At 40.0% G+C, this 25,024-nt stretch overlaps 1 protein-coding gene and 1 long non-coding RNA gene across 13 annotated transcripts in view; both read right to left on the bottom strand.

Moving 5' to 3' along the window:
* Positions 1-25,024, bottom strand: part of TEAD1 (TEA domain transcription factor 1) — a 248,626-nt gene that overhangs the window by 124,930 nt on the left and 98,672 nt on the right. The window lies entirely within an intron of this gene.
* Positions 7,967-20,616, bottom strand: LOC118602800. Its single transcript, XR_004950797.1, has 2 exons — positions 15,027-20,616; positions 7,967-14,991 (listed from the first exon to the last, which is right to left on the bottom strand). It is a non-coding gene; the product is annotated as an uncharacterized LOC118602800 (long non-coding RNA).

Raw genomic sequence — 25,024 nt, 5'->3', positions numbered from 1 at the left:
CGATAGAACTTGAACCTCCTCCCCATCTCCACCCTTTCCCACATACCTGCCAGTCTTTGACAACTGAGGACTTATATCTCCATCCTGGAACCTTTAAAAAAATACTTTAGTTTTTAGAGAAATTTTACGTTCACGGCAATGTTGAGCAGAAGGCACAGAGATCTCCCATGCAGCCCCTGCCCCACGCATGCGCAGCTTCTCCGATTTCCCACACCCCGCACCAGAGTGGCACATCTGCTACAAATGATGAACCTATATCAGCACATCATTATTATCCAAAGTCCACAGTTTACATTAGGGCTCACTCTTGGTGTTGTATGGTTTATAGGTTTAGATAAATTTATAATGACATATATCCATCCTAGAATCTCTAATGCATTATAACTGTTAGTAAGGCTGCTCCCTACCACCTGTCTAAGACCTCCCAATGATTTTTTCCAACTCGATGTTCCTCTCTGGTTCCCATTTCAGGCTGCCTTTCTGCAGGGATCACAGACACCCTTCTCTGACCCCAGTCTCTACCTCAGAAGAAGGTGGGAGCCATGCTCTGGAGCCACCTGACACAGCTAAAGGAAGGGAAGATCCATGGCCCCATGGATGCTGATAGCCAGCCACGATACAGACTTGGAAAGAGCTTGTTAAAAATTCTTCAACAAATTCTCAACAGGAAGGTTACTATGTTCTACGAAACAATTAAAATTGGCTTTTAAGCACTTTTAGATGCTCTGTATATAGTAAAAGGCAAAATATTTATGCAATCTTAAGAGAAACCAAAATATATTAAATGCCTTGTATATAGAAGAAGCAAATATGGCAAAATTTTAGTAATTATTAAATCTAGGTACAGGGAATTTGGATGTTCATTGTATTACTCTTTCTGTATTAAAACTGTTTTAATAAAAAGTTAAAATATAAAATTAATTAAATAATATTAAAAGGTGAAAATAAGCTGTTTTAACAAAATTATGACTTAATTTTATATTAAATATGCACAAATGTACTCATGGAAAGATACAGTAAAAATTATGGAGAAACATTTTTAAAATTAGCTTTTAGGCGAAGGACAGAAGAAAAGGGCTTAGCAGCTCATTTAACCAAGAAATCTTATTCTAGCAGCTCAGATCACATCATCACAAATCTACCTTACACTAGGTTAGCTACTGGTTACAGCAAGCGACCAGTCTTATACAGAGGTAAGTGCTTTGCGAAAGAAAACTGCTACCATAGTTACAGACCTCAAATTCTATCACCACACCATCCGTAGAATGAGATATTCTCATCCAAAGCTTCAGTGAAAGAAAGATTTTCTTTACCAGAAGCTCAGAAAAAAAAAAAAAAAAAAGGTATCTACTTCACTAGCTCTAACTGGGTGACCAATCGCCACTGACATAAGCTGTTTGGCTTATGTCATTAGTGGTTCACCTCTGTAGTTGTGAGTGAGGTCAACCCCACCCAAATCATATAAAGGATAAGGGAGAGGCTACCCAGGTGTGCTCTTGGTAAGAAGAGGAGGATGCTAAGGAGGTTTATTTTTCAAAAGTTCTCTATCAACTGTGAACTGTTTAAGTAGCCTCTGGCTTCCTCTGTACAAATGACTCCCAGCCTCATAAACTATGTTTAAAGCACCCACATCAACAGTCTAGGGAAAGAAGTACTAACTTCAGGCAGCCATCTGATGAGGAAGAACCAGTAGCCCAAAGGACTTATCTCAGGGCCAGGGAGTAGCTTCTTTAGAGGCACAAAACCATCTGTGACATCTGTGGCCAAAAGCTGTAGTAAGAACTTCATGAGGATTCCCCATGGTGACTAAATGGGTTTCTGAATCCAAATTCCAATGTGTAGAGGGGACAACAAGCAATTCTTGGACAACAGCAAGGTGTCCAAAAATTCAACTCAATTTTAACGTCTAACAGTGTCAGATTCCACAGATTGAGTCCCACAAAAACTGCCCCTAACTCCCTTCAAATGCTAATTACAAGCTCAGGTTGTTACACCTGTGCTTCTGACCTACTAGCTACAGATTGGAGGTTCCAGAGACCTGGCCTTCTCAGGATGCCAAGTAACAATTCAGGTAACAAGTCCAGATTGCACCTGTACTTCTGATCGACTGGCTATAAATCAGAGGGTTCCCACAACCCCCTCCTTGAATTTGATTAATTTGCTAGAGTGACTCCCAGAATTCAGAGAAACATCTTACTATCTTTTGGCTTATTACAAAGGCTGTAACTCAAGAAGAGCCAGATGAGGAAGATACAAGGACAAGGTATGGAGAAAGGGCATAGAGCTTCCACACCCTCTCCAAGAACACCATTCTCTCCAAATAACCACATGTTCACCAATCCAGAAGCTCTCCAAACCCCATCCTCTTGGGTTATTATAGAGGCTTCATTACGAAGGCATGAATAATAAATCATTGGCCATTGGTGATTGGTTCAAGCCCGAGGCACTCTCCCCTCCTTGGAAGTCAGGGGGTAAAACTCAAAGTTCCAACTTTTTAATCACGTGATTGGTTCCCCTGCCAACTGGTCCCCATCCTTTGGTGGGGTTCAAGAGTCACCTCATTAACAAAAGACACCTTTGTCATTCTCAACACTTATGAAGTTTCAAGAGTTTTGAGAGATGTGAGTCTGAAACTGTGGTAGATGACTAAATATATAGGAGAAATATATTTTTGGTCATCTTGAGTGGCCAACATATATTTTTCTTATAAATCACAACATCGCAGTGACCTGAGCAACCAATCTCATCAGAATGAAGGATGTAGCACTGGGAATCCACCCACTGCTGGTGACACTATCAGGCCCAGGGAGATGCAGCACAGCTACCGGTCACACCAGGAATTACAGAACGTTCAGTCACCAGAAATCCCAAGTCTACAATGATAGTTGAGAGAGAGGAAAATGTGTCCCAGCAAGAGAGGTCAAGGCAAAAGCTTCCTCAGCTCTCCTGTGGGCCAGGAGCCCAGAGTTCTCCCAGCATACCCCTAATTTGAGAAAATGGGAAAATGTCTCTGAGTTCGAGGGGGCCATTTTCCCAGGCTTAAATGCTCCAGCTTCCATATATTTACATCTAAATTCTCAAGCTCCTTCACTTCTAAAAAACCTTCACCTGTTTGTTAGCAGTTACTTAGGTTTAGCAGGAGAGTTTTTTCTTTCTTCCTTTCTCTCTCTCTCTCTCTCTTCTCTCTCTCTCTCTCTCTCTCTCTCTCTCTTCCCCTCCCCCCCTTTCTGTCTTTCCTTTGTTGTTCTAAAGAAGGCTCCTTCATGCCTCAGGGGCATTTCCATAACAACATGGCCAACTTGTCTGGCACCGGGCTCGGTAAAGCCCAGTTCCTATGGCTGGGGCTGAGACTGAAGTAGATTTTCCTTAACCTTTACCACATGCAAAAGTCTCCACTTCTAAAGATCCCAGTGGTTGCCTATATGGCCTCCAGTGGTTAAGGCACAAAAAGTTACATCTTGGCAGCCCCTCCTTAGGTCTACCTGGCAGCACCGACATTTTATGCCTGCTTCAAAGAAGAGCCGTATCCCTGGAGGAGAAGGCTGTGTCTAAGACTGCTTTCAGATTAAGAAATATGGTCTTTGAAGATCTGGGGATGTGCACACAAAGACATCAACCACATTGGTGTCATTCCTCCACCTGGCACTTCTTGAATGTCTATTAGATATTCCGGGAGGGTTCAGAAATGGGGGCTGGCGATGAGCGAAACACAGTGCCTCACCCTAAAACTCTTGCTGTGGGGAGAAGCAGAGGGTTTGAAGCTTCCAGATTCCACATGCCACCACACAGAGTGGGCTTCAAGGCTCTGCCACTGCGTAAAGGGAATGGTAAAGAGTTCACTATAAAGAAGTGGGAAACTGAAGACCTAAAAATCCTAAGGTTACATGATCTATGGGATCTGGTGGGGCCAGTTAGATTGTGTGAGGACCCATCACTGAGGATTTCCTGCTTTCCCTTCAAAGAGTCCTCAGATTCCCAGATTTCTTCACTTTCACAAGGTTGGAAGCCATATTCAAAAAGGATAATTTGGTTTTCTACTTTGGGATGGGTCTCATTCCTTTTATTATAGGCTCAGAATTAAAACCTTCGGTTCCAAATAGGATTTCACAGCTCCCTTGCCCCTCCTTCTAATGAAGATGACTGCATTTATTGGAGTTACACAGTCTTTCACCTATATTATTCCATCCTCACAGCCACTTTATGAAGTGGGAGCTATTCTTTTCCCTCGTTTGAAAGAGGAGAAAACTGAAATTTAGAGGCTGAGTTTTTGAATGCCAAGAATGAAAAAGAAAACATAGTTGACAGCGTTAAAGTATGTGTATGAGGATGAACAGGGGTAGAAAATTTGAAATTGTTCCTATTTAGGAAATTCTCTGACTCATATTTGTGGCTTTCTCTCTAGTGCCTCAAAGAAGAGAGGTTTAATAACCAGTGAAACCACTCACCTTTACATAAACAACAGAGAGGAGGAGGAGTAGGTTAGTACGCTACTGGCAGTCCTATAGTAGGTGGCTCTTATTTCATTCTTAGCACCTGGGCAAGTTGGGCATTTGTCACCCTTCTCATAAAGGAGAAAACTGAGGTTTTAAAGAAGAAAAAGCAGGTGCATTCACTGGGGCTGCTAAAAATCAGTTAAGTAGAAGCCACTCCTTAAAAAAGGTTGGACTCCTGTACTACATGGGCCATTTGACCCCCATTGGAGAAGGCTCCAGGGCAGAGCTGAAGACACAGGAATAGTAGAAGTATGCTGTCCCATTCCGTGTTCAATCTCAAGTTCACTCCAGGTTCTATTTTATGAGTCTGCTATGACCTGTAACTTCCATGTCTACATTTGAGACCAGTGTTTGATTATTCCTGAAGGAGTCTAAGCATAAATCACTAAAAATAATGATAGCCACTAGTTACTTGGGAAGTGAGATGAATAGTGCATCTAGAAACAAAAAGAACTTTTCTTCTCATCCTTTCCCCACATTTTCTGAGGCTGTGCATTATATTCACTTAGAAAAAGAAACTTCCTAGATTTTCCTTCGTCCTCTTCCATTTTATATTCAAAGAGGAAAAATCATATCCTTTAATACCACTTTGTGGATAAGTAATAAATTACATTTCGGGCTCTGGCTACTTTAGGGTTCTTTGTGGATAGGTAAGGACTACAGTCTGCTGTCTAGGACAGGAGGCAGGTGCATAGCAACCATAGGAACCTCTGAGCTCTCAGCACCTGTCCAGGAATGATCACTAGCAGCATGTTAAAACATTACTTACTTTACCTTAAGAGGAAAATTCCAGAAGAAGGCCAATATCCACAATGCAATTTTCTTTACAACCCCATAAGTTCTCACGGAAAGGTTCTCTTACTATAGAATGTTACCTTTATACAAATCCTTAGACCTTACTCATACAAGTGAGCTAATGATGATTATTAGTTTCCATTCATTAATCTGTCAATTCAATATGACTAATAGTTTACTACGTGCTAAACTCTATATCCCTAATTTTTAATCCTTACAGCCACTTTACAGCAGAGATGCTATTATTCAACCCACCTTACAGACGAGAAAACTGAAACTTGGTTAAATAACTTGCTCAAGGTCACACAGGTAGACAGGAAGTGGGAGAACCTGGAGCAAGACCCAGAATTGTGATTTCAGAACCCACCCAACCATACTGCACCATTATACTACACTGTCTTCAAGCATGTATTATACACAAAGATGTATTAAGGTATCTTATTGGGAACTAGTTTTCATAAAGACTATGTTAACAGAAACAGAATTATATTCTGTGGCAAAGAAAACACTAAAGGTTGACCAGTTGCACTTTCCTTGAAAAACTCATAGGACTGAAAATTATCTTACATTCACCAACTCAATTGTGCATGCAAAGATTACTGCTTCCACATACCTTTGCGGAAAGAAGAGCTTTCACATTTGGGGATTTTACTGTGAAAACTGGCATAACATTTCTACCTCTGCTGTTATGTTCGGTATTTCAACATCATTGTTTAAAAGAACCTGCAATGCAATCTGCTTCTCCAGAAAAATGTATTATATTTATTTGATTCTTGTTGCACCTCACTTACTACTAGTTACATTTTGTAATTTTTTCTTAAAGAGCCTCAGGATTTTGCCCATGGGAGCCCTACCAATTTGAGTGTTCAGCACAACCTACAATTCTTATAGGCAATTTCACAGTTGCAGGGATTTTATACTGCATGTCTGCATGTCTACAAACTAAAAAATATGAGAATATTCAAACTCGATCTGATCGTCATTACTTATTTGCTACTCAACTCTTAGACTTTGGTGTTTAGATCCTTCAAAGGTTAAACGGCAAAAGTTCCTCAGGCCAATTCAACTACTTGGTTGAAACTACTCGATTTCAAGCTCAGAAGCTTGAAAGCCAGTTGGAAATTGGTCATGTTTTCACTCATATTCAGTAGTGTCCTTAGACCTGGACCAATGGCCCAACTGGAGCCCTAGGCTTTAAAAGTCCCTACTCTACTCCTCGTTCAGCCATGCTCCTCTTCTCCAGGTGAGGAATCTTTGAGGGTCAAGGAGACAGCCCAGTCAGGGGTCCCCCTTACCTTTTAAACCATGACCTATGTAGGACCTGGGGCCTCAGAATTCCCAGCCAAAACCCCCCTTTTCACTTCCAGGGCCTACAGAAGCCACTTACCTTGTCTGTCCCCAAAAGGACACTTGTGTCACTAGTGTGTGAACCCTGAGATGCAAAGAATGGCCAAGGAACAGCTGTATGGGGGTGCCCAGAATGGAGGCGAGCTTGCTTGTGCTTCCTGGGGTAACCATATATACATGTTATGAGATGTAGCTAGGGATGGGAAGAGAATGGGGCAGGCCCCTAAATTTAAAGGTGGTTCCAGGTTATTTTGAAGGCATATTTATCAAAGTAAGAGGTTAGAAAATGTTATTTAACCATTTATTATATATAACTTGATTTTATATATAGCTTTATTATATATAATTAGATTTATAACTTTTAAATATTTAGACTTACAGTATACGAATTTCCACTTATACTCTTGTTTTAGGCTCCAAAAATATTAGGGGCAGGTCTGGCTACATTCAAACATGAAAGTGCTGCCATTGTAATAGGCAAATTAAGACACTCACACAGACTCTCAAAATTTATAAACTGGTCTGGCGATTCTGTTATTAAAAAACACTGAGCAAAATTCCTAATCAAAGAATAAAAGAAACTCTAAAACTACCTAATCAACCTACAGAAACAATAAACGGAGCTGTGATACTAAATTAATTTAAATAGATCAATTCTTCAGAAGGTACAAGATTTATCAATCAGTGTTTCAACAAGTTTCTGAAACTACTAATCTTTATCTCATCACTCAATGCCTGATTTTGCAGACATCTCAATTTCTAAAACTCCGTGGGTTGTCTTAAAACTATGATACAAAACTATCAAAATCAAAAAGATTACTATTCTATCACTCATGGAAATTTGTACCATCTTTAGGATCAACCATTTTAAAAATATAAAGGAAAACTCAATATGTGTAGACCTAAGATCTAAACTTTAGTGATTCTACATCAAAGGTCATTTTTACAATAACTGTAATGCTTTTACAATTGCTAGCATATATGTTATACACTCTTGACTTCTAGGCTCTAAAAGAAATTAGACACCCATGATATATAATTATGATGTAACTACAGTGAATCGGACCTGTGCTGTGATTCTAAAGGATTTCTTGCAATAAAGATTTCTCACCTCATAAACCACAGTTATAAATGCTCTAATGTTTCTACATTGATTACATTCAGCTGCATCCCAAAAGAGATAAATAATAAAAAGTAGATATGTTAATTGTGATACGTATCCTCCTTCACTACTAGTATTTGTCTCCCAGGCAGCTGACATATGTGCCTGCTCTGTGATAGAATTTTTATGAATAGAAATTTTAAAGGCGGTTCATTATACTGTTTGTACCATACAGCAAACCACCAAACGGTCATTTGATCCTTGCTTGAACACTTCTCACTATATCCTAAAACAGAAGCCTAGTCCATCTTTGTAAGATTATTAGAAAATAATCTCTTTATAATTGAGCCAAAATTTGACTACTTCCATTATTTTGAGAGCCTACAGGATGAATCTGTTTCCTCTTGACCCATTAGCAACTTTCACTTAATTTGAACAACTCTTTGCTGAATCTTTAATAAGCTGAGCCAAATAGTCTCCAATCCCTTCAATGATTTTGTGAGCATGTATTTTCTTGTTCTTTTTATTACCTGGGTTATTTTCCACTGAACAAACTGTGCAATGTCTACATTCTCTTTAAAGAGGGCTATCTTTTGTCCACTCTTATATCCCCAACACATAGAATGGTGCCTGGCACTGATTATATAGGAGAGAGGGCGAGGAGGGTGGAAAACAGAAAGGAAATAGAACACCCAATTCCAAGTACAGTCTAATACTGCGATAGTACTCCTCTCTTCTACCAACAGAGCCCGAGATGACATTCATTTCTGAAGAAGCCATGTTTACGAACCTCTCATAATCTCACAGTCAACAAAACTCATATGGTACTGCCAAGTCACATATTTACCATCTACGTTGGGACTTTTGGGTCCCTTTATCCCCCAAAGATATCCTCTTTCTTAGATGGACCCATCCTCCCAGCATGGGCAGAGTTTTGAACTCTGAAACAGGCCCCCACCGAGCATGTTCACTTTCACCAGGTTTCATGTTATCTTGACCAGGACACCATATAAGTGTTGGCCAGGGCACGAGACAGTGTGGCAACCACCAGGAAATGATCTCCCATTTTACCACCTGTTCAGCACCCTTAGGCATTAAACCAGCTGCAGTTCAGAATCATAGTTGCATTCAGCACACTGAATATATCTCCATTTTTGACAAAGAAAATATGATTAAAGGTTGCATCGAATGTCTTGTTTATCCTCTATGTCAAGTGCCATTTTCTAGTCTATGAATCGAACAAATTTTCCAAAGAAAGAAAAGAAGCTAGCTTTGTATGAGCTGTTCTTAGTGAATCCATGCTAGGTCCAATTGATCACCACTAGGGAAAAGCCATACTTTTCAGCCCACAGTTACAGGAGTGAAGTGCTCAATGGCAGTCTACTGAATTGAATTCAAAGCTATGTTGCAAGCCGGGAAAGCCCCTTCCCTCACAGAGATCCCTTAAAAAGATCTGAAAAATAGCAACGTCATAAGGCACAGTCTTTCTAGGTTAATACTTTGAAGAGAACGACATTGACTCAGGTATATAAGCTCTTATACATGTGACAAAAAATTAAACTCAACTACTTTATCACTAGACCCAAGAAAACCTCAAAAACAGCTAGGCTTCGTGATTTTCCTGGACATAACTGAGAGATCTGATTACACACATACACAATCAGACTCTAACCAGACCCCTAAAGCAAAAATTCCCCCAAAGCAATGCTACACAAATCCAAACCAAGCCCTGCACTATGGGCAAAAACCCACCACCAAATCCTGACAAAATGCTCTGTATCTGTCATGCCACCTGACTTTAGGAAAGAGCTGTGCCATATAAACCAACAGACCTGGGTTGGCATTCCAAAATTCTAGTTAGGCAGTGACTCTTAGAACGCTGATTTTCTGTCCTTAAAATACAGATAATAGAGCCTAGTTTGCAGGGTTACTGCGAGGGGTACATCAGACTGCATTCGGTGAAAGACCCAGCTCAGTGACTGGGATACGGCAGACACTCAAGAAATGTAATCTTCTCTCCTTGTCACCTCTCATCTCCCCTTTTCAGATGTGAGCTATAGCTCCTAAAAGTCTCAGCATGGAGGCCCACGCAGTTGGCACTCAATGACAGCCATGAAAATTATCATCTTTGTTGCACGGCTTAGGAAAAGCCACAGCTCCTCTTCCTGTTTACCAATAAACCACCTGAAGTCATCTTTTTCTCACACACCATCGCCTTAAACCATCTAAGCTACAGGTAAGGAGAACAGCTCATTATGACTAAAAACAAAGCTGCTCTGACTAATTCACATCCAGGCTTGTAATCCTTCATCCAAGGGCCTTCAGAAATGCCAAGACCCTCAGGGAAGTAAAATTTCCTCGAATGTACAGCAGCAGCTGAGATCACCCGGGGTTTCAAGATGACTAATAATGGAAATGTGCTATAAACAGGGAATATTAAAAAGCTTAGACAGCCTCTCAGGGAAATAGAAAAAAGAAATCCTCATAATTCCGGGCTTGGTGAAGAAAATGGCAGTTTTCTGGCAAACAAAAAAATGTAGGTGAAAATGTTAGGCCCTCATAACTTTTTGTTTTCACAGAATTGAGAGCGCAGGTTGGTCCTGTTAGGGAGAGGGCTCCCCAGCTTCTGGCTACCATGGTGTTTTTTCTGTCTTGACAATTCACTTCCCCAACAGGCACGCCGCCAACTCAAATGAGACTCAGAGCAGTGAAAAGCCCTTCAGGTAAACAGTGTGATAAGCTAAACTGAAAAACTAGACAATGTTTTTGGACTATGAGGCAGTTGCTATGGAGACAGTTGCTAATTAACTGCTTTCAACCAGGAGAACAAAGGGCTCGGGGCAGGCAGGCCTCTGTATCTCTGAGTGAGCAATGCTTCAAGCCTTGCGCAATCGGCACATCGCTCATATCTGGAATACCTGAGACACGGCTGGGTTTGCTACATGCCTGAAGAAATGACAAAAGTGCAGTTTGTTTTCTTCATCTTGACCTGGATGAATAGCACCTGGCCACTCGCACTTCTCAGGGAGACAAGCTGCACAGGGAAATGAAGATTCATGGGCGCCAACTCACCACCAGGCACATTCATAAATATTATGTTCCTCCATATCCGGAGACAATATTGAACTACTTGTGGGGAGGGGAGGAACGGAACACACACGAGGACATATACTTGTTTTAAATGATATATTTTACTTTACATGTTTTATTAAAGAAAGCAAAATAAAACTCATAAATTCAAAGGGGAATTAATAAATCTCTTCTTCAGCATTATCACCTTTATGTGGAAAAAACTGATGGCACATTTCTCAAAAATGAACAAGAAAACCCATAATCATCCCATATTTCTAAGCCCCATGCATTGTGGAAACTCTATAAATGAAAACAAAAAAACTTAATTGTAATCTGACTTATCACAGATGGATTTTCTCCTCTGACATCATCCCATGCTGACCTGGCTGCCTTCAATTTAATCCTATTTTTGGAGGTCAAAACTGGTTCCTGAGACTGAAGTACTCTGTTCAGAAGGGCTGACCTTTGAGGTACATCCAGTTAAAACCAAAGATCCATGTTTTGTTCAGGAATATTTAAATACAAGCTCAAAATGCAAAGAAGAGAGCTGAGCATAACTACCTCTACTTACTCTACAGCAACCCCAGAGGGCCTATTTTAGCCCTCTGCCTAATTTCAGTTTACACTAAATATATCCACAATAAGTAGATGTCGAACTCAAGCATACTATGCCATGATCCACTCTGCCTCCCCAGAACAAAATCAAAGAGGTTTTGTTTTTTGGGGGGTTTTTTTTGCTCGCAAAAAGCACCAATCAATATAGCCTGTGAGCCACCCACCTTCTGAGGCAGAATCTGGATTAAAGCACATGATGATTCTGAATGAAATACAAGGTGATTCTTAGTTTCATTTTGTGGCAATAATGCACATAAATATCTTCGGGAAAACACAGTCATGTGGCATCACTGAAATCCATTTATGAGCAGGAGCTTTGGAAGCAAACAGACCTAGCTTTGAATCATATCTCCAACTCTACTATCTGTTCAATACGGATATTGTGGCTATTAATTTACTATTTTTCTTTAAAATGGGCAAAACTGCTAGAGGCCCAAGTTTCTACCTCTATAGCCAAATTCATAAAAAGAGAAAAGGAGACCTTTAGGCCAAGTTGGGCCCTTTGCATCCCACCAAGAACCCATTTCTCCCAGAATGGTCCGTTCATACCAATCACCAGCTAGAACTTGAGAAGCTTTCATTACAGTGCGAGCTGCAGGTATTAAGCCTAACTGTAAAATCAAGCCATTTCTGGGAATAAATTCAGTCCTTTCTTGTGAAATCAAGCAGTTAAATTCTTACTTTGCAGATGGCAGTTTTTTAAATAAGGCTTCCAGGACAAGGCCCTCCCTACCCAAGTTAAATGTCATTAGCCATTGTCCAAGGACATCTCACCTCTTCCCTTTTCAGTCTTTTTTCTCTGTTCCTTCCAGCTGTGCTTCCAGCACCTCCCATCCATCCATTTATCCATCTATACATCTATCCAACACTCAACAGAATTTATGAACGACCAACTTTGTGCAGGGCACTATGCTAATGCTGAGAATGAAAGATATAACCAACTCCATTTGCAAGAAGTTCTTAGGTCAGTCAGAGATAAACAAGATACTTATAAACTATGAGATTTATAAAGCTATGAGATCAGCCCTGTGCTACGAGAAGCACGTGGTCCTTGGGAGATTAAGATGCCTGACCACAGTTCTAAGAGGAGCAGAGTACGGCCGAAGCTCTTCTTGTGCCACCATTCATTTCATCACATTCCCTAATGTTCCCCCATCTACAAGCTGAGAAAGGAGTCAAGGGGAGCTACTGATAGGGAAAGGAAGGTGGGGTCGAGGGAATGGGAAGAGGAGGAAAGCTTATATTAACTCAGCACAGTATGGAAAGTTCCCTGATCGACGCCTAGCTTTACTGCATGGCTGATTGCTTCCCACCAACTTATCAGCCCCGTGGGCCTATCTCTAGCACAATAGGAACCATAATTGTGTTTCCTGGAAGTTTCCCCCACTGGTCTGAGAGCTCTCCAACAGCAGAGACTTTATCTAATTTAAATTACTATCTGGGGGACCTACCACATTGCCTGGCACATAGCTGTTCCATAAAAGCCTGCTACACTGAACTGAGCTTTAGAGCATGTGGGTGATTTACGCAAGTTCACAAAGCTAAGTGGTAGAACTAGACTGGAACCCAGAAAGAACTCTGACTCATTCCTTCTGCACCAGGGTGACTGCAAGATTTTCCTAGAGGAGACTATTTAGCCCTGGAACTACAGGAGATAATCATATTTGGACTTGGGTATTTACATTATGAATGGGCTCTCCAGCCTCAAATCTCTCCATAAAAGCCTCTCACCCAATCTGTAGGCCATGCAGATAAAACTGAGACCATTCTTTTATTAGAAACTGTATTGACTATTAGCATTACACATGGATCTCCTGTAGTGCCCAAGTCTAAAGATATCAAGAAAATCCTGCAAAACTTTCAATCTTTAGTTATCAAAGAAAATAGAAAAAAAATTCTTCATAGCATTTGATAATCTCCCCTTTTTCAAAAAGACTGTATTCTCAATATCCCTACTTTCACATCTTCTGCCATACAGGCTTCAGATATATGTTTTAAAAACAAAACTAAACAAAACAAAACATTTTTGATCCAGGTTAAAAAGGCAAAGCTAGTCAAGAAAAACAAATACAGACTACAAGCAGAGTACTCGGTGTGGGAAGAGCGAAGGATTAAGACTTGGGTTCAAATTCCAATGTGCTCATCATGTTAATCACAGTCCAGTCTCTTAACCAGTCTAAACCACATATTTCATTTGTTAAATGGAAACTGAGAGTAACTTTCCCTACCACGGTTGTTGGACTGAGGAGATAACATTTGAAAAAGCACTTATAAACTCTAAAGCACTACAGGAGATTTTTTTACAATAGGTTTAAAATGAACACACACACACAACTGTTGCCAATCTTAGAAACACAAGTACAGCCATGACCATAAAAACAAGCCAGAATGACTTACAGGAAAAGACAAAGAACTAGACATCTGACTGGGATTAAAGACATTTAGTCACTTAAATATTTATTAGAGGTCAACAAATATGAAAATCAGCAATTAAAAGTCTTTTTAAAAAAAAAAAAATAGTTGCCCTAAACTATGTGTGTGATTGTTAACAAGCCCCTCAAACATCTCTGTACCCAGATTCCTTATCTGTGAAGAAATAATAATGAGTGTAGAGTATCCATATCATGAGGTTGTGATGAAATTTAAATGAGTTAATATCTGTAAAATACTCACATCAATGCCCGGCACCTTTCTATTTTAATAGCTGGTAGGTAGATAGGTACAAAACAAATAAGCAGTGGATAAATATGTATTTCCCACTTTTCCATGACACCTATTCAATCAGATTTTCACTCCCTCACAAATGAGGGGGGCTCAGTATGACACCTTAAACTTCACCTGAATGAATGAACAGATATTAAGCATTCAAATCTTCCTATTTTAATATGATGACCAGCAAGCAGAATGCCATTTTTTTTTTTTTTCAGGTAGGGAGAGGAAGAGAGTAAAAGCAAACCAATCCACACACTGAGCTTAGATAAACACCACCATGTTCTCTCATAAGTGGGACTGCATTGCCTCAAGACTTCCAATCACCATATCCATAGAAGTTCATATTCCTTTTATGGAAACAGAGCATTCAAGGTTTTATAACATTTGTAGCAAAGAAGAAGAAACCAGTGCTGATTGGTACCAAACTCAACTGTAAATAGAAGGTGTTTTTTTAATTGGTAGTTACAGATAAAAACTTTACATGTTTAACATACACACTGTAGGCATTCTTGGTTTACATTTTTAAATAAATATATAAATAAATATAGCTACCACATGTCCCAATTCTCTCCATGCATTTATTTAGCCATAAAGCATCAAGTTCCTACTATGTGCAGAACAGTATCTTGCAGTGGAGGCGTTGGGGAGAGACTCGACCCTGAATTAGACAGTATAACACCAATCGAGCCCTACTCTTAAAGAGCTTTCAATCTGAGGAAATAAAACGCTGGCATATTACAAGTTCAAAATCAATATAAGTGAAATCAAAGCAGTTAATGACAAAGTGGTAAAGAAGATGAGCACTCTTTGAGTTAGAAGAGAAATCAAGGCAGGATGAAGTGATCAAGAAAAGACCTGGTGTGGAAATGGAACCAGGACTTTTCAAAGACAGGAGAAAACATGTAAAGGCAGGGGGAGGGCCATCTAGAGTACAGGCATGCATAACCGCCAATCAGCAGTCAGCGAACTTTCACAGGGCCTCCTACATACCAATCACCAAGTGTGGGTGCAGAAGGCAAGTGTGAGAGAAGCAAAAAATAGCGTGGCTGGAGCTAAGACCTCCAAAGCAGTAGTGAAAGATAAAAATTTTAATATAAGTAGAGTTTATATTTTATGCAAAAAAAAAAAAAACTGTAAGATCTCATTAACCATCCCCCCCACACAGAGTTGTGCAATGCTTAACCATGGGGATACATTCTGAGAAATGCATCGTTAAGCCATTTCACCATTGGTCATCATAGAGTGCACTTGCACAAACCAAGGTTTACCTACTACATACCTAGGCTGTATGGCATAACCAAATACTCAGGCCACAAACCTGTGCAGCATGTTATTGTACTGAATACTGTAAACAACTGTGACAAAATGGTGTGTGTCTATCTAAACATATCTAAACATAGAAAAGGTACAGTAAAAATATGGTGTAAAAGATTTTAAAAATGGTAAGGCTGCATAGGGCATTTACCATAAATGCAACTTACTCTGGATGAGTGAATGAGTGAGGGTGAGTAAACGTGAAGGCCTAAAGGATTACTGTACACTATTGTAGACTTTATAAATACTGTCTCACAAGCCCTTCCACTCATTCCTCCTGACAGGGTTTGAAACAGCTGTCAATGCTGTTCTTTGAACAGGAATATGGGCTGGATTGATTGGCAATATTGAGGAGAAACTGGCTGGGTAGGGCACCATAATAGTGACTGTCAGAAGAGAGTGAAAGGTGGCCTGAGATCAGAAGGAAGAGGAGATCAAGAAATATGGAATTGTCATGGCGAGATGGTTTTGGCTGTTGCATGTTGGAGCTGTGGTCAGATTAAGAAACTTTTGTGGTATCCATTAAAAAATATACAAACAAACAAACAAACAAACAAATAAAGGGATGTTTAACATGGAGAAGGGCGAGAACTAAGGACTCAATATTTTGACTCTGGAAATCTGTTTTAATTCCATTGACCTTATTTGGCACAAAGAGCTCTCCCTAGTATTGAATTAATGAAAGAAATAAAACAAATAAAAGTTAGCTATGCTTTACACCATTATAACCGGAAAATATTTCCCAAGTACAGGCATAGGCTCCATACTACCACATAAAGCTTTTACTGAAGTGGCAGAGACATCTAATATTTGTTAAGGTAGCTCCTGAGGACCTATGTCCTTATACAGGATCCTTGGCAGAGAATTCACAGCAATGTACTCTGAAGACCATCAAGCCAGGTCTGGGAGGGCTGCAGTGCCCTCTGAAAATGGGGGGACAGGTTCCTCTGTGCTGAGCAGGTCCGTGGCTGGCAGATTGAAATGTAATCTGTGCACTCAAAACGGAGGTGCTGTAAGTGAGAAGGAATCTATTGCCAAGCCCCACAGAAATTGCTCTTGTCAGAAAAAAATAAATTCCTCCTGAACCACATATCCTTCCATTTCTTACAGGAAAATCAGCTCCATTATAATTTTATGGGACCACTGTGGCATATGTGGTCTGTTGTTGACAAAAATGACATATGACTCTGCATGTGTGTGTATACGTGTGTGTGTGTGTGTGTGTGTGTGGCAGTTAGGATTTGAGTGGTAGGAATGGTAAAGAAAAACAGACATGTGAATGGTGTTCCAAAAGAGGATACAGGAGTCAGGGATTGAACGAATATCCCACAGGGTGTTTAATCAAATGGTAGGGCAAATTAGGTTTCAAAGATAAGGGGCTTGGAAAAATGGTAAATAGGACCCAAAAAAGGAAGTCAGAAAATCAGTTGGAAAAGTCGGTGGGTTCTGCTGGGAATATGTGAGGTGATGTGCAGACAAAAAGACACGAGTCTGGAAGGGAAATGGCAGCACTTTGCATAGACGTAGTAGTAAAGTTGGCCAAGTGAAGGAAACTCCTAAAAAGAAGAGGTGAATAAAACCTTGAAGATAATCAGTCAGTGGAGTTAAGAGGAGGAAGAAAGGCCAGTAAAAGAAGACTGAGAAAGCCCTTAAGATGTAAGTACTGTTTACAGAGTTCAAGGGAAGGAAGACTTTCGAGACTGAGAAGGAGGAATTCAAGGGGGTTAGACATCAGGAATGTAAGATGTTGCACAAAAGTCAAAAAATCCAAAGATTGAGAAAAGGATACTAGAACTATCCACGAAGAGGTGCCCACCATCTCTGGGAGCTCTGCTCTGAGGACTGAATGCATGCTAAAGCAAGAGCCCAAACTGAAATGGGCCTTTTTCCTACACTCTAGGACTTTACAAAGATCGGATAGGAGGAGAAAGACTGATAAAACAGTCTGAGGGAACAACAGGGGAAAGGTGTTCTGAACACGGTCACCTGCCTTCTTCAAGGATTAAAACCTAAGATGTCACCATCTGGAATATCAGTCCCTCCTCTCATCAAAGCAAAACCTACTACAGGAAATAAACCTGCAGGTGGTAATTCACACTTTACTCTCAAAAATTCTAATAACTCATATTCATGTTTACTGATATAGCAAGAATTACTAAACATCTTCATGCTTGTGCAGTCCTCCACCTCTGCAACTTTCTCTTATACTCCAAATACAAGGACTTTTCTATAAATAACAAAGCTCAGTGAGACAAACCATGTTGTTTTTGTTTTTTAATTTAATTCAACAAATGCTGAGTGCCTTGTATGTATTATTTCCATCCCCATCTCACTTTTCATGCCTCACAAGTTCCCAGTCTCAATAAATAGGGTACTGCCCTTCACTTGGTATTTCTAAGAGGCAGTCATTTGTTTTCTTAGAAATGCAATGTTATCTTCTTTGCTCAGATATTCTGCCTTCTCTGAAAGAAATGTCCCCTCCTGTTTCTGTGCAAATAGAATCCTCAATCTTAGTGTTGAAGATTCTTATACTCTTCCAGAAAAGAGAACCTCTAGTCCCTTGGTGGTTCTCAACTTCCATAGTAAATCAGAATGGTTTGGGCTCTTTTAAAGGGACAATGCCTGCTACCTCACTAAGATCTGATTCAACTGTCTTGGGTGAAGCTATTGTTGTTTTTGTGTTTGCTTTAAAGCTTATCAAGTAATTCTAACATGTAATCTGAGTGTAAGTGGGTACACAAATCCCTGGGAACCATGTTAACTGCAGACTGATTTAGTAGGTCTACATCAGGGCCTGAGAATCTGAATTTCCAATCAGCTCCCAGGTAATTTGATGGTTGTGGTCCACAGATCATAGATGGAGGAGCAATGGTATGGAGCCTAGACCTCTGTGTTTTTTATTAGCTTTTCAACTGATTCTGATGTGCTGAAGTATACTGGAAAGAGAATTAATTGGCTCTGGGGTCAGACTGGCCTGCATTACAATCCTGGCCCCAACACATTCTAATTGTGACCATGGTCAATTACCAATCCACTTTAAAGCTACATCCTGTATATAACATGAGTGTCATGAATTGAATTGTGCCCTCCAAAAAAGATATGTTGAAGTCCTAACCCTCAGTACCTCCGAATGTGACCTTACTGGGAAACAGGATAATTGTAAGTATAATTACTTCAGTTAAGGTCATACTGAAGTAGGGTGGGTCCTTAATGTAATATGACTGGTATCCTTACAAGATGAAGCAAAGACATACCATGAACAGACATTATGTCACAATGGAAGCAAAGAATGGAGTGACACAGCTAGAAAACAAGAAAAGCCAAGGACCGATGGTGACACCAGAATCTTAGAGGAAGGCGTGCATCAGACTCCCCAACTAGAGCCTCAAGAGAGCTTGGCCATGCTGACATCTTAAGAGGCCAGGTGATCAGCTGCTGGAACAAGAAACTTCTACGGTTTTAAGCCATCTAGTTTGTGATCCTTTGTTACAGCAGCCCTAGCAACCTGATACCATGCCACACTAATATCTCCCTTGAGGGGCTGATTCGAGACTGAATCAGGCTGTAGGAGAAGGTGCCAGCACTGCTGATCCGTGCAGGACAGATTTCTTTCCCTTGTCAGAAGTACTAGGGAAAAGCACTAGGCTATGAGCATCCTTTTTCAAGGAAAAGTGACTGCTCAGAGACCTGTTCTGGCACCTGGCCTCTCAGAGGGCTTTCACAGGCTGCAGCCACAGCAGGGCCCATTATGTGTCTGCACACCTGCTCAGGTGCTCCCCGTGGGTCACAGGAGCAGCTCTGCTCTGTCCTGAGTAGGAACAATTACAGGTCCCACTGGGCGCCAGCAGCACATTCTGGCCCAGCAGGTTCTGACAGGCATCTTGAGGGCCACGCAGAGGGAAACTCGAGGTTCCAGGGTCCTCCTGAAGAGAATCAATCAGCACCATCATATCAGCCCTGGCCCTGACACAGAGAGAGCCTGCCACAACTCCGAAGGAAAGATATTCCAAGTCCCAAATCATTCAGGGCACTCCCAACTCAGTGTACCTTGGTTACCCAAAAGTCATCAACACCATACAGTGGTTTTTAAAGTACTTTTACATATGTATATAAAAGTATATACAGAAGATTTTGAAAAGTCAGTTCTCATTCTTCGGATGAAATTTTGCTTATTTAACCTTCTGTGCTTGGCTCCATTGATTTGGTCATCAAATAATCACTAAGGGGTTACTATGTGCATGTGGATGTGATGATAGATATGGCATAGATCAGGCCTGGAGAAGCTCATGGTCTGATGCAAAAATAAGAAATAATTGGCAAGCATTTCTAGGTGCTTAGGACACACCAAGTGGATCACATTTAATAGTCATTTTACCAACACAACAAACCCAGGAAACCGAGACTAAGTGACATTTTGTAATCTTTACAGGGTAACACAGCTGATAGGTAGAAAAGGTAGGATTTGAACCACTGGTTCCAAACTCTTCCTACTGTCCCACAGCTATCTCCCATCAGATCTGGCCGAAGTAAACAAAATTTAAAATGCGTTGGGGTAGACCAAAGGTCACAGCCATTTTATACCAGTCATAAGAATGAAACATCTGCTTCCATTGTCCTATATGGTGACCCAAACCAATTCTTCAAAGTAACACATTGCACACATACCAATTTTTCTAACAGAAAATTTGAAGAAAATAGTAAGTAATTTATGAAAGAAATATAAATATATAATAAACATATACAATCATTTAACCTCACCTGTAACACAGAAATACAAATTGAATTAACAATAAGATATTTTCTACCTATCAAAAGAACAAAGATATTTTAAAAATAAAAACCCAGCAATGATCATGAACTGGGGAAAAATGAACATTCTTATTACTTTTTTAGTGAGGTGGGCACAGGTAATCTGCAATATTATTATAGCTCTTAAAGAAAATAATCTACCTTTTAACCATGTCATTCCACTTTCTGGAATTGTTGCTAAAAATCATCAAGTATCTTCCTCAAGATCATTTTCACTATTGCTTGTGGGAGGGAAAAAAACTGCTTTAACTGCTCAAAAAAGGCAACTGATTTTATAAGGTATTACACACACAAACCACACACACACACACACACACACACAAAATTCTAGGTAGTTTTTGAAAATAACTATAGATTTTCAATGATATACAAAAATCTAAATTATGACCCCAATGTTCAATTACATAAAATAAAATGTATAAAGGTACTGAAAAAAACCTGAATATATAACAAAATACTAAATTAATTTCCAGATAATGGGAATTTGATTTTCACTTTTTATACTGTTCAATGATTTCTAATGTTAAAATTAGAAGAAAGATAAATGAGTGCATACTTTAAATAATTCCAGCTTTCCTGTAAGAAAATTAATTATATATAAGATAATGGAACTAACACTTGAGCATTTACCATGTTCCTGGTATTACAATGGGCACTTTACTGTATGTCTCATGTACACCTCACAGCGACCACAGGTGTTCAGTATAACTGCCTCTATTTAAAGTTAAAGAGAGGCTAGGGATCTTGCCCAAAGTTGCTAAAAGCAAGGCTGTACATATCCAAGCCCAAGGGTTTAAAAGCAGTACACTGGTCTAAAGATCAATGCAGTGGGCTCTGAGAATAATTCCATGTCTGTTTCAGTGACCATCACAAGGCTTACATCAAAGAAGGTGAACTAAAGAAAAAAGCAACAAGTTTTCAGATTTGCCTATATTTTTATGTCTAGGCCAAAACTTTCATCATAGTACTATAGCATACAATTTAAATTAGTTTCCCCTCTTTATTTCTGGTTACTCTTGTAACAGCCTTGGAACTGCTCCTCCCCCAAACATGTGAGGGGTCAGTGGCAGTTGCCTAGAGATAAAATACCCCAGAGCAGAGAGGCACTATTTATTTACCAAACAAAACTGATAGACATCTCCCTTAAAAACTCTCACTTGCTGTTGTCCTACTTCTGCACTCACCAAACAGCTCCCTAATCAGTGAAGTGATCTCCAAGTGTCCCATGCCCCTGGGAGCGATGCCCCAAGCACTTGCCCAATGTCCATCACCCTGCAGCCTGATATCTCATCAGGGCACTCCTAAGTGTCCACCCATCCCTAGTTTCATGAAACATTACAGTCCTTGTCTGCCTAGCTCATTTTGTTCCTTTGGTATTCTTGTTGTTCTGATGTCTTTAATTTTCTGTTAATTATATGCTGTGGTTCATGCAGAAGTGTTAGTTTAACTTGCTTTATGTATAATAAACATTTTACCCGTGTTCTACAAATAAGTGAGGCCACTCATACCTTGTGCTTTTTATTTTCTTCCTAAGGTCATTTAGCTTTGTTCTGCCTGTCATTAAGAAAGCATTTTCCCCTACTCATTATAGTTTTATTATAGGATGAACTTATATCCCAAAAGTAAGAAAATAATTGCTTACAGGACTGACTTAAGTTGATCCCAAATATTCAGTCAAAAGGCCCTCTCATTGAGGCTGATAATGACTCCTCAACTTTATAGACACAACTAAGATGTTCCACTCTTACGTCCACCCGCCATCACTGGTCAGAGCCAGGAAAAAGCCTGCTGATCAGGTATCTCAGTCACAAGAAACCTTTATAATGAGGACCTGCCCATTCCTGAAACTGACAAGGCCCTTATCGGTACCTTCCAGAAATATCCTATTACTGCTAGACTCTTCCATCAGACCAGGAATTCATCTTCAAAAGCCTGAAATGCTGAAAGTTCACATCGTAACAGGATGGGGTCCTCCATGCTGACTATAAGGAATGCAGGAGACCAAAGTCTGGGAGATGCCAGATACCTTCGTTGGTAAGGGTTTCTACAGAAGCATTATGAGAAACTCTCTGAATTTATGTTTTGAAGACACAGACCACACTTAGGCTGTTCTCTGAAAGTTATAAATTATGGAAGCCAAAGCTGGGCATTTCCTAGGCATGAGCCTCACCCACATAAGGAGGCAACGGGAAAGCAGCCACCCCTGGAAAATCTCCCCAACACTCATCCATAACAGAAACCAGGGCATTCAGATGAAGCCTGTAATAATGATTGCTATGAATATTCTATACAAGTCTCTGTATGGACATATATTTTCATTTCTCTTGGGTAGATAACTAGAAGTGGAATTATTCTGCATTTAACATTTTGAGGAATGGCCAGACTCTTTGCCAAAAAGGCTGCAACCTTTTACATTCCCACCAGCAGTGTATGAGGGTTTCAGATAGTCCCCATCCCTGCCAACACTTGTTAGTCTTTGTCTTTTTGACCACAGTCATCCTAGCAAGTGTGAAGTGCTATCTCGTTGTGGTTTTGATTTCTATTTCCCTAATGACTATTAATGTTGAGCATCTTTTCAAGTACTTCGGGGCTATTTAGATACCTTTTCTGAAGAGGTGTCCATCAAGATCCATGGCAAAGACAGTAAAAGTTTGAGTCATTAAGTGAACATATACAAGTGTGCTTCTTTTTAAGTTCTAAATGTCTAAGATTTTTTTTCTCATACTGGGGATACAGAAAGAGCAGAATCTGGGGAAATAAAAGGTGCCCTCGCCTTATTCCCCTTTGTCACAATTTAATAGAATTACAAAAATTCTCTTTCCTCCTCAGTGATATAGGCAACATATCTCCATTTTTTGCATTTAAGTTATCATTTACTGAGCACCTATTTTGCCCAAGGGACATGGAGACAAAGATATATTAATAACCCTCAAAACATTCACTGCCTATTACTAGAGGAAACAAATCCCAAGTAGTAACCTGACTTACCCAAGATCATTTAACTTTGATGTACAACCCCAAGTGTCACAGGCCCCTCATTTGGGAGAAAAGAAAACCTCAAGTTCTGGTTCTGCTGCATAAAAGATCCGTTGAGGGGGGCAGGCAGCGGGGTCCCCTGATGAGAGTGTCAAACTGGTGCAGGAGGCTACAGTACAGGTCTTACCCTCAACCAGCAGTTGGACAGGACTCCTACAGAGGTAATGAGCTGAAACTTGTAGCACACACACACCACCTCTGCTTAGGCTGGAAGCAGTCACCAGTGATGATAGATTGAAATAGCAGGGCAGGAACTTGAAGTGCCATAGCTCGACAGAGGCTGCACAGCAGCTGGAGGCCACAGGCCCTCACAGGAGCACGTCTGCTCCTCTGAGCGTGCTAGGCGGGGACAGTGTCTGTGCACCAGCTGAGACCCAGGATGGCCCAACTTGGGGCAATACCTCCACCGGCCCAGCTGAGCCCAGCTGCACAACCCAGCCAGGCTCAGACCTCCTAATTCCACATGCTCCTCTGGCTACATATCCATGCTGCAGAAGAGCAACCCAGGAGACTCCCGGCTTGTGTCTGTTGAAGCTAATTATCAACCTGCTGAATGGCCATCTGGAGGGTGATGTCAAGTGTAATGGCACATTCACCAAGATTCTGGCTTCCCACTTCCCACCTATCCTGAGCCAAACTCTGTCCTGCCTGCTCCCCCTCTCTCAAAGCACTGAAAAAGATGTTAGCTGCATATCTAAAACATGAATTTGGGGGCCCTGGAAATCATTAAATAATATAAATTAGATAGTCTCAGGAAATAATAAAAGCACCGCCAATAAGTATGACATGGGTCACAAGCCACTAATAGCTTACAGTGTGCCAGTACTATCTAAGGAACCGATGCCTCATTTAATCAGCACCAATATTCTACAAAGTAAGTTTCACTATCCCTATTCTACAGAGAGGAAACTAAAGCTTAAAGAAGTCAAGGTCGTAAAGGTAGTAATGCTAGATCTTTCTAACTCTAAAGTGAATGTACTTCTACACCATAATTCCGAACTGAGTTGGCCAAAATCTCAATTTACCATGGTTGGAATCACAATTATATTACAGTGGTTTACACCGAATTTTAGTATCTGCTTAGAAAAATAGCTAAAATCACTAGTCTAGAATAGGTGGATCTAAAATTTTACTATAACTGTGTTTTAACACATGTTGCATTTATTCAATAATTTTTACAGTGGTCACCCCTATAATTATGTATTCTTCATGCCAAGAACATAACTCAGCACAAGACAGACCCTCAAAAAAGTCTGCTTAGTTATTACTTTAAATATTGATTCAGTCTTAATATATTCCTTCAAAACACTGGCAAAATAATCTATTTTCATATTTGGAATGTGTACCCAATACATTTTTAAAAGTATTTCATTTCTGTGTATTCTCAAATTTTATGGATATATGTAAAAATTTAAATATTTACTAATAATATTACCTATCAAAGCTAATTTACCAATATGCCATTATAACAGGTTTGGCAAAGACATCTGGAAAATATTTGCCACCCCTTTTAGAATTATAAATCTTACCATCAATTTATGACATTTAAAATAATCTTACTTAAAAGCCAAGCTTTTATAGCCTCAAATTGTTCTCAAAAGAATATATTTTAAAAAACAAAATACATATATTCCTTAATTTTTACATTTTTAAATTATAAACACAAAATATATGTTGGCTTTCCAAAAAAAATTAAATCAGAAAACATGCAGGTAAAGCAGAGAAAGTT

Source organism: Rousettus aegyptiacus, unplaced genomic scaffold, assembly GCF_014176215.1.
Source record: "Rousettus aegyptiacus isolate mRouAeg1 unplaced genomic scaffold, mRouAeg1.p scaffold_m13_p_5, whole genome shotgun sequence".
Lineage (NCBI taxonomy): Eukaryota > Metazoa > Chordata > Mammalia > Chiroptera > Pteropodidae > Rousettus > Rousettus aegyptiacus.
The sequence above is the reverse complement of the archived record's forward strand: the minus strand, read 5'-3'. Positions and strand labels throughout refer to the sequence as shown.